At 46.1% G+C, this 13,583-nt stretch overlaps 1 long non-coding RNA gene across 1 annotated transcript in view; it reads left to right on the plus strand.

Annotated features, from left to right (window-relative positions):
• LOC138296061 (uncharacterized) overlaps positions 1-13,583 on the plus strand; it is a 99,329-nt gene that overhangs the window by 51,506 nt on the left and 34,240 nt on the right. The window lies entirely within an intron of this gene.

A 13,583-nucleotide genomic window follows, 5' to 3' on the forward strand; every position in this document is an offset into this window, starting at 1 on the left:
TGGATTACAAACTGTGGTAAAGGAAAGGAAAAAAACTGGGAATGTCTAATAAGAACATGTAAAGACAAAGACACAAGTTTTTTGTTATTTTTTAAGATTGCGAACGCTAACAAATCAAATACTGCTATGTCTAATGGTTTAGGGACCAACATTATTGTGACAGATGAGTGGAGCATTTCAAACAACTTTGGGGGTCATTACAACCCTGGCGGTCAAAGACCGCCAGGGCTGTTTTGGCGATTGCACCGCCAACAGGCTGGCGGTGCAATCCAGGATATTCTTCCCGCCACATTTGCCCCGGCGGTGATAATCCACCTGGGCTGCCCAGGGGATAACGAGTCCCCGACCGCCAGCCTTTTCCTGCCGTTTTGAACCGCCAGGAAAAGGCTGGTGGTATGGGGAGTCACGGGGCCCCTGGGGGGCCCATGCAGCTATGCAGACAGTGAAAAGCTCGACGGGTGTAACTCCATTTGGAGCCGGCTCCTATGTTGAGGCCGAGATCCCCGCTGGGCCGGAAACCAGGTTTCCGCCCGCCGGCCCAGCAGGGATCTCATAATGACCGCAGCGGGAGTGCAGCTGCATTGGTGGCCGCCCGGCGGTCAGATCTTGGCGGGCGGCTGAAGCCAGCCGCCAAGGTCATAATGAGGGCCTTTATTCTTTTGGGCTTAGTGGTGTAGAAGATCTGCTGGAGGATGCCCCTTGAATCCCTCTCAAAATTAAATTTGAGCTTGAGGAGTTTATTACAGCTATCTCTGCCAATCTATCCTAAAAGGCAGCAGGTCCAGACAGGGTCCCTATGGATCTCTACAAGGAGAATATTGCTTTGAGGGCCCCCATATTTTCCACCATTTTGAATGCTGAAGTACTTAGTAAGATCCCTGCCTCACTACTAGCATAGTTCCAGTTTTTAAAAGAGTAATAGGCAGCACCCTTGTTGCTACAGACCAATATACCTGCTAGATTCTACTAGATTCTGTAGCCACAATACTGGAAAGCATCATTGTTAGACCTGACATGCCTTAGGGTGGTCACCCCTAACTTTTTGCCTGCCTCCCTCCACTTTTTGGACCCTGTTTTGCTGGCTTTTAGACTCTGCGCACTTTACCACTGCTAACCAGTGCTAAAGTGCATATGCTCTCTTCCTTTTTAAACATGGTAACTCTGGATCATACCTGATTGGACTATTTAATCTACTTATACGTCCCTAGTAATGTGCACTACATGTGCCTAGGGCCTGTAGATTAAATGCTACTAGTGGACCTGCAGCACTGGTTGTGCCACCCACCTAAGTAGCCCCCTTAACCTTGTCTCAGGCTTGCCATTGCAAGGCCTGTGTGTGCAGTTTCACTGCCACCTCGACTTGGCATTTAAAAGTACTTGCCAAGCCTAGAACTCCCCTTTTTCTACATATGTCACCCTTAATGTGTGCCCTAGGTAACCCCTAGGGCAGGGTGCTGTGTAGGTAAAAGGCAGGACATGTACCTTGGTAGTTATATGTCCTGGTAGTGTAAAGCTCCTAAATTCGTTTTTACACTACTGTGAGGCCTGCTCCCTTCATAGGCTAACATTGGAGCTGCCCTCATACACTGTTGAAGTGGCAGCTGCTGATCTGAAAGGAGCAGGGAGGTCATATTTAGTATGGCCAGAATGGTAATACAAAATCCTGCTGACTGGTGAAGTCGGATTTAATATTACTATTCTAGAAATGCCACTTTTAGAAAGTGAGCATTTCTTTGCACTTAAATCTTTCTGTGCCTTACAATCCACGTCTGGCTGGGCTTGGTTGACAGATCCTTGTGCATTCACTCAGACACACCCCAAACACAGGGTACTCAGCCTCACTTGCATACATCTGCATTTTGAATGGGTCTTCCTGGGCTGGGAGGGTGGAGGGCCTGCTCTCACACAAAGGACAGCCACACCCCCTACTGGGACCCTGGCAGACAGGATTGAACTGAAAGGGGACCTGGTGCACTTCTTAGCCACTCTTTGAAGTCTCCCCCACTTCAAAGGCACATTTGGGTATAAAACAGGGCCTCTGCCCTACCTCATCAGACACTTGCTGGAGAAGAAACCTGAACCAGAAACTACATCCTGCCAAGAAGAACTGCCTGGCTGCTCAAAGGACTCACCTGTCTGCTTTCTACAAAGGACTGCTGCCTTGCTGTTGCCCTGCTGCCTTGTTGAACTCTTGTCTGGCTGTGAAAGTGCTCTCCAACGGCTTGGATAGAGCTTGCCTCCTGTTCCCTGAAGTCTCAGGGCCAAAAAGACTTCTCTTTTTCACTTGGATGCTCCGTGCGCCGAAAATTTCGACGCACAACTTGTTCTGCGGCGAGAAAAACGCCGCACACCGACGCTGATCGACGCGACGCTCTTGGGACTACCGAAAATCCGACGCACGGCTTCGCAAGGACAACGCCGCCCGACCTCTAGAGGAGAAATCCACCCGACGCCTGCCGTGAGATCGTAATTTCAACGCGCAGCCCCGCAGACCGACGTCTAGAGGAGAAATCGACGCGACGCCTGCTGTGAGATCGTAATTTCGACGCGCAGCCCCGCAGACCGACGCGCAGCCGGAGAACAAGCAGGAAAATCCACGCACAGACCCAGGACATCTGGTAATCCCCGCGATCCACAGAAAGAGACTGTCCGCACGACGGAAAACGACGCACGACTTCCCCGCGTGGAAAATAACGACACAAGTCCCGTGTGCTGGGGAGAAATCGATGCACACACCCTTTTTCCACGCACCTCTTCCTCTGTGGCCCTCTGAGGAGATTTTACCACTCTAAACCAGGTACTTGTGCTTGAAAGAGACTTTGTTTATATTCTAAAGACTTAAGACACTTTATATCACTTTTCAGTGATATCTCTACAATTTCCCATTGCAACTTTATTCTTTTTGACCTACAATTATCCTGATAAATATTATATATTTTTCTAAACACTGTGTGGTGTATTTCTGTGGTGCTATATGGTGGTATTGTATGATTTATTCACAAATACTTTACACATTGCCTTCTAAGTTAAGCCTGACTGCTCGTGCCAAGCTACCAGAGGGTGGGCACAGGATAATCTTGGATTGTGTGTGACTTACCCTGACTAGAGTGAGGGCTTTTGCTTGGACAGGGGGTAACCTGACTGCCAACCAAAAACTCAATTTCTAACAATCATTCTGTGTAGGATAGAGGAATGGGCAGTTTACTGGATTTATCAGTATGGTGCAGTTTGGGTATAGAGAGGGTTTATGAACACAAGAACAATGCCAGAACTTACATTGCATAATAGGGAAAATATTTGATTGCAAAAAAGGGCTCACTTTCCCTCACAGTTATGGACCTTAGCAGCACCTTCAATTGTATGAATCATTCTAAACTGTGGAGCATTCTTATCCAGATAACTCTACTCAATCACTGGCTTAATTCTTATGTGCAAGGCATTGTGAAGTATAAGCAACAGTTAGACATGGTACTGGTGGTAAGTGACAATGATTGATCTGTTAAAACGCCTACTATCACAAAATATTTGTTTTAAATTTATCAGCTCAAGATAGATAGGATGTATTATGTGAATCAGATACCAGTACCTAGAGCCTACAGTCTTGTGAGCAACTTGAAATGTTGTCTATATTTATGGTGTGTGTAATGTGAGGTCCAAGTGTAAGAAGGCACCTGTGTGATAGTGTTTCATATAGGAGTTGTGGTAATGAGAATGTTGTGCCAGGGTGATTATTTTATGAAGAAATAAAAAACAACTCAATACTAACATTATGAATCTTCATTGAATTAATTCTGGATGAACATGAATAATTTCTAGAGCTTCGACCCTCAACAGCAGTGCCTCACTGTAGACATGTTGGCAAAGATACAATAAGCTATTTACTAATTTTGAATTTGCGCTTGGATCTGGACAAGTGCAGCCTTGGAAGCATAAAATTGAGGATATAAAATAAGGAGTGCAGATACACATATCAGCATTTTCTTTATAAGATATTTGAAAATCATATGTTAAAATTCATTCTTTTTCTATATTTGTAGTTTTGAATGTTTTTATTTTTCAGCTCTTAGTTCTAAGTATGGGATGAAATATGTTAGCTGGGATGGGTGGACAACAATTTTAATTATGTTGATTTTCTATAAAATAGTTTATCCTTCATAAGAGGAAAAGACCCTGGTTTATTTATTGTACCCTGAAATTCTGGCATCATGTGAAATACATACCTCATTGAACTTTTATATTTGAATAATGTATCTTTTGGAAGTGCTTCCCCCAAATTTGGAATTTTGCTTTGGACACTTTGGGTCATTTAGGTGACATGATCTGGGACAATTAAGCACCCAACGTCCAATATACAGTGTCTTGCATTTGCAGTGTTGCTGATCACTGTTGCCTTTGTTGTTTTCTGTATGTATGTATTTGAATTGTGTGGACATCAACTGGATGCTAGTCCAGATGCTCACTCTAGGACATTTTGCGTCTCTTGGTAATGGATTTTTAGTTGTCGTCGGTAGGAGGCTGTCCTGCCTGGTGTGTAGTGGGTACCTATGGTACTTGCACCTTATATCCGTTCCAGTTATCCCTTATTAATGTAGTGTGGTGTAGTGTAGACAGTGTCTAGAAGCCAGGCTCTCTAGGGGTAGCTGTGGATGAGCAGCTCAGGCTTATCTAGGAGACATGCAAAGCTCATGCAATACCACTGTAGTCACACAGTACTCAACTACATGAAAGAAAATACTTAGTGTTACAAAAATAAAGGTACTTTATTTTGGTGACACAAATACCAAAAATACCATAGAGACCAAACTCCCTTCGTAAGTAATACACAAATTATATACACTAGCATGCAGAAATAGGCATAAAAACAGTTAGAAAACAGTGCAATTAGTGAAAATCACAATAGTTAGAAATGGGCCTAGGGGAACACAAACCATATACTAAGAAAGTGGAATGCAAAAGTCAGTCTCCCACCTAGGCAAGTGTAGTGTGCAGAGGGGAGCTAGGAGTACTAGAAAACCCCAAAGGTAAGTACCAGAACCCACCTCAGTGACCAGGAAAGCAGGTGTAATTCACAGTAACTTTCCCAGAACATACACAAAAAATGAGAAGAAGAATTATGCAAAACCCAGAAGAGACTTGAAGACACCAACAGTGGATTCCTGGACAAGAAGACCTATGGAAGAAGAGGACTAAGTCCAACAAGCACAGAAATGTCCAGGAAGAACAGGAGCTCCTGGTAACCTGGATGAAGGTGCAAAAGGAGATCAACCGGTAAAGAAGAACTTCACCCAAGAAGACGAAGTCGGGTTCCCGGAAGGTGCAATTGATGTCCCACGCCAGATGGAGGATTGCAGTTGGGTTTGCGCCATCGGAGTCCACCAACAAACCTTGGCATAAGCAAAGCTTGCGGTTAATGGAAAATGCTGCTTCCCGGGACCAGGAAGGACCAGGTGGACTCTACCCAGGAGGGGGAATCAGAGGGGGCCCTCAGCAACTCAGAGAGCCCACAGAAGACCAGGCAGCACACACAGAAGTCCCACAGCACAGGGACAAGGAAGTTGCAAAAGAGACCCATGTAGCACTACGACAAAGGCTCCCATGCCGCTGGAGAACCACTCAGGAAGATGTGCGTCACAGGATAGAGTGCTGGGGGCCGGAGCAACAAAATACATGAAGGACTTGGAAAAAAGATGCCAACAAGCCTTGGCAGTTGCAAAATACACAGTTCATGGGGGTACTGTCTTGGGGGGGAGCCAAGCTCTTACCTCCATCAAAGTTGGACAGTTGGAAGAGAGGACCATCGGGCTACTTCAGAGCACCACCCGTGATGCAGGATCCATACAGCTCTGCAGGAGAGGGGAGATACGCAGCTGGTTGTCATTGCAGTAAGTGCCTACTTAAGCATGGGAGTGACTCCTTCACCCCAAGGGAGATTCCTTCGCACTTTTGGTGCAGGCTCAAAACAGACTGTCATCAAAGGATGAAGGACTGGGAAACAGTTGCAGTTGCTGGCTTGAGCTGGGGATACAATGTTGCAGAAGGCATCTTGCTTCTTTTTTGCAGCTTGTAGAGTTCCTGGAGGGTCCAGGTGCAGTTTCTTCAGTGATAAGTCAAATTGGAGGATGCAGAAGATTCCTGCTGGAGTCTTGCAATTTGAATCTGAGGAACCACTCAAAGGAGAGACCCCAAATAGCCCTAAAAGGGGGTTGGTCTCCTAACCAGGTAAGCTCCTATCAAGGGAGGTCTCTTATGTCACCTGCTGACACTGGTCACTCAGATGCTCCCAGAGTTCCCTGCCAACCTTGAATCCAAGATGGCAAAACCCATGGACCCTCTGGAGCAGTTCTGGGCACCACCCCTGGGGTAGTAATGGACAGGGAAGTGGTCACTCTCCTTTCCTTTGTCTAGTTTTGCACCAGAGCAGGGACTGGGGGTCCCTGAACCGGTGTAGACTGGTTTATGCAAGGAGGGCACCAAATGTGCCCTTCAAAGCATTTCCAGTAGCTTGGGGAGGCTATCCCTCCCAAGCCTGTAACACCTATTTCCAAAGGGAGAGGGTGTAACACCCCTCTCTCAAAGGAAATCCTTTGTTCTGCCTTCCTGGGCTTGAGCTTTTCAAGCAACAGGAGGGCAGAAACCGGTCTGAGAGGTGGCAGCAGCTGGGGCTGCCTGGAAAACCTCAAAAGGCTGAAATAGCAATACTGGGGGTCCTTTAAGAAGCCCCCAGAGTGCATGGAATCATACAACCAATGCTTTCAAAAACCTTGGGTATGATTCCAACATGTTTGATAACAAACATGCCTATGTTTGAAGTTACCATTATGTAGCTGAACATAGGTAGTTACCTATGTCCAGTACATTCGTAAAATGGCATCCCTGCACTCACGAAGTCCGGGAAAATGGTCCTGGAGGTCATGGGGGCACCTCTGCTAGTGCAGGGGTGACCTCACATACCGGTACTTTGCACCCTGTCCTCAGGGCTGGAAGGCCTGCTTTAGGGGTGACTTATAAGTGAGCTGGTGCAGTGAAAATGGCAGTGAAAGGGTGCTTGCACCTTTTCACGTAGGCTGCAATGGCAGTCCTGCAGAAGCCTTTGCATGGGCTCCCTATGGGTGGCAAATATATACACTGCAGCCCATGGGGATCCCCTAGAACCCCAATGCCCTGGGTACCATATACTAGGGAGTTATAAGGGGGCACCAGTTTGCCAATTGTGGGTAAAATACTGTGTTAACAGTAACCAATAACCACATTTAAGGGAGACAGCATGAATACTGGGGTCGTGGTTAGCAGGATCCCAGTAGACACAGTCAAACACACTGATAAACACGCCAAAAGTAGGGGTAGCCAAGCTAGAAAGAGGCTACTTTCCTACATCACCCTTAACCTGGCCTGATGAAAAACCCTTCCTAGGAGCCAATGATGCAGCCTGGGTGTCAGTGGAGGCGAAGGTGGATTGGCATGTAGTTTTGTGTGCAAAAGTGTCCCACTTACTGTGTGAGCTGTCAGCTGTAAGAGTTTCTGGGACAGAGCTGTCAGCAGATGGTGCTTGACAATGAAAGTGACAGCTAAAATGGGGCACTACTGCAGACAATGCTTTGAAGCCACCCCGGAATGTAAATTTTTAACATTCAGGTGACCCTCCAGCAGGTCATTTATGAGCCCTTTCAAAATCATCCTGAGCCCCCATGAAATATTCCTGGGCTCTTGGAAATTTAGTAATCTGGCCCAGCTCTTCGACCTGCCACATAGGTGCACCTGTCAGGCCTGATTCTTGGTACTGACATTTGTGGCTGCACCCTGCACCTCCTTCCCCACAGCAAGTCCTGTGCCACCCCTTTCCAAGCCATTCTATGTCTTTCAGTGGGTAGCCACAGGTGTAGAGCTACCCGGCTGTACAACAGATGGTGTAGCTGTGGTTGTGGCACAATTCACAATAGAGGTGGCCACAGTTGTTGGTGGTGTGGAGTCACAGGGGGCTTGTGGGGGCAATGATGTGAGTAAGGGGATTAGGACTTTGCTGGAAGTACAAGGCCTTGCATCCTGAGGGAGTGGGGAGCCATAGGGCAATGATCACACAAATCTGAGGGGCCAAACCGGACTTAAAGATCATCCTCATTGGTAGCAGTGTTAGTCCCACTGTGATTCTTGTGAGTCTGATGATTGAGATCTTGCTTCACTTTGTAAAAAAGAAAACAAATGTGGGCACTGATGGTATATTGTTTTTTAAGCTATATGTTACCTCTAAAGCATTTGGCCTTTATCAATGGTTATAATTTGTGTAGGAAGTTGGCTCTGTATGCACTATTTCAAAGTAAGGAATAGTATGCACAGAGTCCAAGGGTTCCCCTTAGAGGTAAGATAGTGGCAAAAAGAGATAATACCAATGCTCTATTTTGTGGTAGTGTGGTCGAGCAGTAGGCTTATCAAAGGAGTAGTGTTAAGCATTTGTTGTACATACACACAGGCAATAAATGAGGAACACACACTCAGAGACAAATCCAGCCAATAGGTTTTTTTACAGAAAAATATATTTTCTTAGTTTATTTTAAGAACCATAGGTTCAAATTCTACATGTAATATCTCATTTGAAAGGTATTGCAGGTAAGTACTTTAGGAACTTTGAATAATTACAGTAGCATATATACTTTTTACATAAAACACAATAAGCTGTTTTAAAAGTGGACACAGTGCAATTTTCACAGTTCCTGGGGGAGGTAAAGTATTGTTAGGTTTCACAGGTAAGTAAGTCACTTACAGGTTTCAGTTTTGGGTCCAAGGTAGCCCACCGTTGGGGGTTCAGAGCAACCCCAAAGTTACCACACCAGCAGCTCAGGGCCGGTCAGGTGCAGAGGTCAAAGAGGTGCCCAAAACACATAGGCTTCAATGGAGAGAAGGGGGTGCCCCGGTTCCAGTCTGCCAGCAGGTAAGTACCCGCGTCTTCGGAGGGCAGACCAGGGGGGTTTTGTAGGGCACCGGGGGGGACACAAGTCAGCACAAAAAGTACACCCTCAGCAGCGCGGGGGCGGCCGGGTGCAGTGTGCAAACACGCGTCGGGTTTTCAATGGTTTTCAATGAGAGACCAAGAGGTCTCTTCAGCGGTGCAGGCAGGCAAGGGGGGGGGGCTCCTCGGGGTAGCCACCACCTGGGCAAGGGAGAGGGCCTCCTGGGGGTCACTCCTGCACAGAAGTTCCGTTCCTTCAGGTGCTGGGGGCTGCGGGTGCAGGGTCTTTTCCAGCTGTCGGGACTTTTAAGTTCAGGCAGTCGCGGTCAGGGGGAGCCTCGGGATTCCCTCTGCAGGCGTCGCTGTGGAGGCTCAGGGGGGACAACTTTGGTTACTGACGGACTCGGAGTCGCCGGAGGGTCCTCCCTGAGGTGTTGGTTCTCCACCAGTCGAGTCGGGGTCACTGAGTGCAGTGTTGCAAGTCTCACGCTTCTTGCGGGGATTTGCAGGGGTCTTTAAATCTGCTCCTCTGTAACAAAGTTGCAGTTCTTTTGGAGCAGTGCCGCTGTCCTCGGGAGTTTCTTGTCTTTCTTGAAGCAGGGCAGTCCTCAGGGGTTTCAGAGGTCGCTGGTCCCTTGGAAAGCGTCGCTGGAGCAGGTTTCTTTGGAAGGCAGGAGACAGGCCGGTAAGTCTGGGGCCAAAGCAGTTGGTGTCTTCTGTTCTTCCTCTGCAGGGGTTTTTCAGCTCAGCAGTCTTCTTCTTCTTGTAGTTTCAGGAATCTAAAGTTTTAGGTTCAGGGAAGCCCTTAAATACTAAATTTAAGGGCGTGTTTAGGTCTGGGGGGTTAGTAGCCAATGGCTACTAGCCCTGAGGGTGGGTACACCCTCTTTGTGCTTCCTCCCAAGGAGAGGGGGTCACATCCCTAATCCTATTGGGGAATCCTCCATCTGCAAGATGGAGGATTTCTAAAAGTTAGAGTCATGTCAGCTCAGGACACCTTAGGGGCTGTCCTGACTGGCCAGTGACTCCTCCTTGTTATTCTCATTATCTCCCCCGGCCTTGCCGCCAAAAGTGGGGCCGTGGCCGGAGGGGGCGGGCAACTCCACTAGCTGGAGTGCCCTGTTGTGCTGGAACAAAGGGGGCGAGCCTTTGAGGCTCACCGCCAGGTGTTACAGCTCCTGCCTGGGGGAGGTGTTAACATCTCCACCCAGTGCAGGCTTTGTTACTGGCCTCAGAGTGACAAAGGCACTCTCCCCATGGGGCCAGCAACATGTCTCGGTTGTGGCAGGCTGCTGGAACCAGTCAGCCTACACAGATAGTCGGTAAAGGTTTCAGGGGGCACCTCTAAGGTGCCCTCTGGGGTGTATTTTACAGTAAAATGTACACTGGCATCAGTGTGCATTTATTGTGCTGAGAAGTTTGATACCAAACTTCCCAGTTTTCAGTGTAGCCATTATGGTGCTGTGGAGTTCATGTAAAACAGACTCCCAGACCATATACTCTTATGGCTACCCTGCACTTACAATGTCTAAGGTTTGGCTTAGACACTGTAGGTGCACAGTGCTCATGCACTGGTGCCCTCACCTATGGTATAGTGCACCCTGCCTTAGGGCTGTAAGGCCTGCTAGAGGGGTGACTTATCTATACCTGCATAGGCAGTGAGAGGCTGGCATGGCACCCTGAGGGGAGTGCCATGTCGACTTACTCGTTTTGTTCTCACCAGCACACACAAGCTGGCAAGCAGAGTGTCTGTGCTGAGTGAGGGGTCTCCAGGGTGGCATAAGACATGCTGCAGCCCTTAGAGACCTTCCTTGGCATCAGGGCCCTTGGTACCAGGGGTACCATTTACAAGGGACTTATCTGGATGCCAGGGTGTGCCAATTGTGGATACAAAAGTACAGGTTAGGGAAAGAACACTGGTGCTGGGGCCTGGTTAGCAGGCCTCAGCACACTTTCAATTCAAAACATAGCATCAGCAAAGGCAAAAAGTCAGGGGGTAACCATGCCAAGGAGGCATTTCCTTACAATTTGAGACTGCTCTTCCCTGTATTTTACAGTACTGATTAAATTGAGGGTTCATACAGCATTTTTCCTTAATTGTAATGTACAAAATGTTGCAAAAAGATTGCTATACACTGTATGAATGGTCTCTCAAATACTTATTTGGCAACATTTTGAATACATAACAATCCTAGCCTTATATGGAGTTTAGTATGGACATTTAGTGAAATTTGATTTCAGCATTGAAGATCTAGTGCACTTAAAATAATGGACATTCATAATGAGTCGTTTTGAATTTTAGAACAAATAACAGTAGTATATTATTAATAATTGAAACAAGAAAAAACATCTGTCAGGTGATATGCAGGTGATTCAATGTCACTCCATCAACCTCCTTTTATTGAGTTGGGTCTATTAGCTAGATACACAGTAGAGGTGCAGCACCACCCCTACATTTCATACTTTGTATAACAGTATTTTCCTAAAAGATTTGACTGAGACAGCCGAAACACTCTGTTCAGAAGACACAGGTCACTTTGCAGTGCTTTTGAGTGACTATTAGATACATCACTCTATTTCAACTTCTATGTTTATTAAGCCATGGGTGTATGTTTGTAGTTTGAATAAAAATAAGTAGTCCTTAAGATTTCCAAAGAGCAAATGACCCAAAGTTATCAGTAATGAAAATATTTGTAAAAATAGAGTGTGATTGATTGGACAAAATAGCTGAACTTGATTATGATTCCACTTTTCCATTCATTGACTGTTAGGTATAGTTAAAACTATTTGCTTGCACAATAATTCCAAAAACAAATAACAATACTGTCAAAGAATGAACTAGAATTCACAAAACCAGAACTGGAACATTTTAGTTCCGTTGACAAGGATTCATTTGTTAAAACTTCTGCTACGGCAAATTATTTGTTTTATATTGTATCAAATATAGACAGTATGTATTATGTAAATCTGATAAAAGTGAGTTGAGCCTGCATTCTTATGAGTAACTTGAAATATGTTGTCTGTATTTATGGGGTGTGTAATGTGCATTTAAAATGTAAGTTGACACCTGTTTGATGATGTTTCACATATAAGTTGCGTTGGTGAGAATGTGCTAGAGTGAGTATGTGTGAGATAATAAACACATAGAGAACTCCTTGAGTGTTGACAGGCATCAGTTAGCATCCTTGTGTGAAACGATTTTCATGAGTGTAGAAATGTATTGAGGATTATGGGTGTGAGTGTGGAGTGGGTGAATTAATTATTGTGAGAGAGTGTTGGCATTTACCAGTCTCCACTCCACCTGCAATTCTCACAGTGCCTTCAGTATGGAGTACGGACAACACCTTCTCCTCCCAGGGCATGGGGTTAGGATGCATGGAAGAACCATCACCAGTTGCCCGGTCCTCTTGGTGTCCCCTGGAGTGAGGGAACAGACTCCCCACTGAGATCATTCCACCGCTTGTGGATGTCCTCCTGTGAGCATCCGGCATTGGCTATAACATTCACCTTATCCACAATAGAAGGAGAACTCTGGTTCTTCTGATAGACGATCCTTCAACATGAATAATGGCAGTCAATGAAGGCAAACTCTAAATATGGGGACTGAAGATCTATCAGCCAAGTAAATGGATCAGCCCCTCACTGACAGAGGAGCAATGGCTTATCTGTCAAACTTTAAATTAGACCCTAAGGGACAGATTTATGGAAAGTGCTGCTGCATCAAGTGCAACGCCACTTTCCCTGCACCCCTTAGTGCCCCCCTACCGCCATCATCTGTGCGCTGTGTTTAAAATACGGCACACCATGGCGCAGGTAGGGGGCAATAGCGTCATTTTTCATGACACTATTCATGTCCTCTACAGGAGGAGCACCAAAATGTTGCCACTTCTCCTGCAGAGTACATAGGGGCCCATTCTAAATATTGGACACCCCCTTTTAATGCCTGCTCTGTGCAGCCGTTAAAAGTGCCGTAAAAAATGGCACAAGGACATCTCAGAGATTTCCTTGCACCATTTTTGCAGTCTTCCTAACAGGAGAACGCCCCCTTTGCATACATTATGCCTGGCACAGGCATAATGTAGCGCAAAGGGTTACAGAGTAGCGCAGTGCGTGCATAGCACCACTGTAAATATCGCACTGGGATTTCTGCCTCATTGGGCCACATTAACTTAAAAAATAATGACGCTAATGTGGTGCAAGGTGGCGCTAGGGAATTATAAATATGCCCCTAAGTGTTTGGTTATTGGGTTCCTACCTGGGGTTGAAAATTTGCATTTAAGATCCAATAGTGCTAAAATGGAACTCCGGTGGAGATGCATAACATTGCTTTATTGCTGTCAATGGTACGTGCATGAACTTCATATTGTGAAGTGGACAACAGTTGAAAGGGCAATTTCAAAATTAAGACAAAAGTGGATGACTTACATACCCTGGACTATCCATCAGACAATAGACCCCAGTGAACACCCTATGAAATGTACATTGGCTTTATCATAACGTGAATTGGATCACTGGATTTATTATTGATTATTCGATTAATGGAAATATCTTTCAAGCACAGCACTTAAAAAGCAGCGGAAATGCAGTATGGAGCCCTGCATCAAAGCGCGTTTTGCTATATTACTGAACAAAAGAACTATGA

Source organism: Pleurodeles waltl, chromosome 5, assembly GCF_031143425.1.
Source record: "Pleurodeles waltl isolate 20211129_DDA chromosome 5, aPleWal1.hap1.20221129, whole genome shotgun sequence".
In the NCBI taxonomy this organism is placed as follows: Eukaryota; Metazoa; Chordata; class Amphibia; order Caudata; family Salamandridae; genus Pleurodeles; species Pleurodeles waltl.